Source organism: Palaemon carinicauda, chromosome 7, assembly GCF_036898095.1.
Source record: "Palaemon carinicauda isolate YSFRI2023 chromosome 7, ASM3689809v2, whole genome shotgun sequence".
Taxonomy (NCBI): domain Eukaryota; kingdom Metazoa; phylum Arthropoda; class Malacostraca; order Decapoda; family Palaemonidae; genus Palaemon; species Palaemon carinicauda.
This window is the reverse complement of record NC_090731.1, coordinates 167,763,784-167,767,186: the sequence shown is the minus strand read 5'-3', so window position 1 is coordinate 167,767,186 and position 3,403 is coordinate 167,763,784.

Sequence of the window (3,403 nt, the reverse complement as noted above, 5' to 3'; positions counted from 1 at the left end):
GTTCACCAGTGATTCATTTTGTACAGGTTAACGTACACAATATAATTTGAACTGATTTTACCTTTAGAGAGAGTCCTCGTCTTTTGTGTATCACAAATTCAGTTTATAAAATGTGATTCACGTACTGTATAGTATTAACCTTAAGAATATTACCCACTTTCGCCTGCCCACGGTCTAGATAGATATGTAGACCGTGCGCCTGCCCAAAGACTTTCCACTTCTGTTTAGTACCGATTAACGTACACAATATAATTTGAATTGGTCACCTTTTGAGAATCATTATCTTTTGTGTGTCACAAATTCAGTTTTTAAGGTGTGATTCTCGTGTTACATAGTATTAACCTTAAGAAAATGCCCACTTTCGCCTGCCCACGGTCTAGATAGATATCTAGACCGTGCGCCTGCCCATGTGTTTAACATTCCTAAGATCAACCCGGATATACGCATCCTATGATCGCTGGTAAATGGGTTAATTTGTTACGTGTTAAAAGAATATAGATAATTATGAAAATTATTATATGCTTTCTTGATAACTATAAAATGTGAAAAACTTAAGTTTCCTTTTCACCGTCCTATAGTTTACAGTAATACATGATTTAAAACTTTATTTTTTATACCTAGACCTTGAAATGAGCTAATATGTCTCCCACATTTTCTTGATGTTTACTCCACTTTCGTTCCTGTTGTAATACACGATTTAAAACTTTATTTTTTATACCTAGACCTTGAAATGACCTAATATGTCTCCCACATTTTCTTAATGTTTACTCCACTTTCGTTCCTGTTGTAATACATGGTTTAAAACTTTGTTTTTTATACCCAGACCTTGAAATGACCTAATATGTCTCCCACATTTTCTTAATGTTTACTCCACTTTCGTTCCTGTTGTAATACACGATTTAAAACTTTATTTTTTTATACCTAGACCTTGAAATGACCTAATATGTCTCCCACATTTTCTTAATGTTTACTTCACTTTCGTTCCTGTTGTAATACACGATTTAAAATTTTATTTTTTATACCTGGACCTTGAAATGACCTAATATGTCTCTCACATTTTCTTAATGTTTACTCCACTTTCGTTCCAGTTCCGGGAAGCGTTGTCGACCTGGCAAGTAAGAGAAATAACTCACCGGCTTTCAATCGAATAACGAACGCGTGTATCCTCATAAACTAACGCAGAGCTCATGTTTTCATATCACACACTTGTACAGTGTTGCCAGATGGGTTAGTGTAAAAATCCCTAAAGCTCGTGATAAAAAATCCCCTAAACCACCCAAAAATCCACATTTCAAGAAATATATTTTCTTCTAATATAGAAATTACTCCCTATACTTCATATAATTGTAAGTAAATTAATTGCAACGATATAAAGGTTTACTCACCTCTGTTTCTTCATAGAAATATTTACTAAATATTGTCACCAGTCATCCAAAATCCCCAAATCTAAGAATAAATTCCCAAATGTAGGAATAAATCCCCAAATCCAGGGATAACTCTCCATATCTGGCAACCCTGCACTTGTAACCGGTATGAGTCAACCGCGCACTCCTTTGTGAGTCAACTTTGTGGAACACATTTCGGAGAATGTCGTGTTGTATGTTATGAAACGGAAGTGGTCCACGTTCTTAGAGGTTATTTTTATGTAATCTCCCTATGTTAATTATAATTAGCCTTGTATTGGAGTATTACATATAACAGGGAAATTGTTTGTAATAGAGAAAGAAAATTTTTTACCAACAGTTTTTATTGAGCGAAATATTTCAAGTATATATTTGGATTGTTTTATGAAATACTTTGATGTACCATTTAAGTATCTTAAAAGTTGAAATGTTCAGAGTATGTTTCTTATGACAGATATTTGCCGGTTAATAATCTAGCTTAGTTAACAATAAACTTTTCTTTACTGATAGATTACTAAATTTAATATAAAAAATAACTTGTTTGTATGAATTGCTGGCCAATAAAGCGAGTATTTTTAAATTGGTCTGTCAATTTCATAGATTGCACAGACAAATTTTTTTTCTTTTTTTTTTTTTTAACGGATACATTTGTCATGAAATGTTCTTCCAATTGCTTATCAAACGAATAAACATAGACGTTTATCAGGACTCCATAAGGCACTAGAAGAGTTGGAAGACCCAAGCCTACATGGCTGAGGACTATGAAGTGTGAAGTAGGAGATGATGAATAGATAAGTATTGAATTAAAGTTTTAGCTCGATATAGAGACGACTGGGGAAATCTAACCGAGGCCCTTTGGTCAGATCATGCAAAAACAAATGAAAAGGGATTCTACCATGCTATAAATGGTTTTGTGATATACAGACATACCACTGATATTTTCATTTCCTACTCGCCAACAAGTACCATGGCTCTAATAGTTTTAATGATAATATTTTTACATACCTGTGATACTCTAGAATTCGTATCATCTAGACCTACTGTTAACATGATATCGTCATTCATAATCGGCGTCAATGGCCTTAGACGTCAGGATGCCATTAGTGTCTGCAACCTTACCATCCTTGTGAGCTAAGGTTGGGGAGTTTGGGGGAGCCTATAGGTCTATCTGCTGAGTCACCAGCAGCCACTGCCTAGTCCTAGCTTGGGTGGAGAGGAGGCTTGGGCGCAGATCATATAATATATGGTCAGTCTCTAGGGCATTGTCCTGCTTGCTAGGGCAATTTCACTGTCCCTTGCCTCTGCCATTCATAAGCGACCTTTAAACCTTTAAACTCTTAATCAATCAATCAATCATCATAATCAACATTTTATCCATTTTGAATAGATCTGCGTCATCATCATCTATCTCATCATCTTCCTTATCATGAAATTTTGATCGTCATTATCTCTACTGCTCTTGTAATCATCATTTATTGTTGTTTCAGATTTCCTGGCCTTCCAGACCAGACACAGGCTCTTGCAATTTTGCAGCCCGTAAATTTACAATCATCATCATCCAAATGTCTTCGGGATCATTATCATTAGATTTCCCCACTTGAGTCAGAAGAGACATTAAAGAAATTAGAACAAGTCTTAAAATATCCTTCCTCCTCGTCTACGTGGTCGAGTCAGAAGAGATGAATAGTTAATCTGTTTAACCCAAGACCTACTGGAAGGGTCTTGGTTTAACCCTTTCCTGGACAGAGCTCTGATTGATGAGGAATGTTCAATTGGCAGATAATAGAATTAGAAAGTTTGTTTACATACTTTGTGGCGGTGGATTATTTTAAGGATTATGGCCTTATGTAGTAAGGTTAGGGTTTTTATGTCTTTTTTCATGTTGTTTTTTGTTGTTTTGAAAGATACCGACAAGTAGAAAAACTGCATTGTTTTATACCGAGTGTATATTCAACGTACATACGTGCATTTCTCTCTCTCTCTCTCTCTCTCTCTCTCTC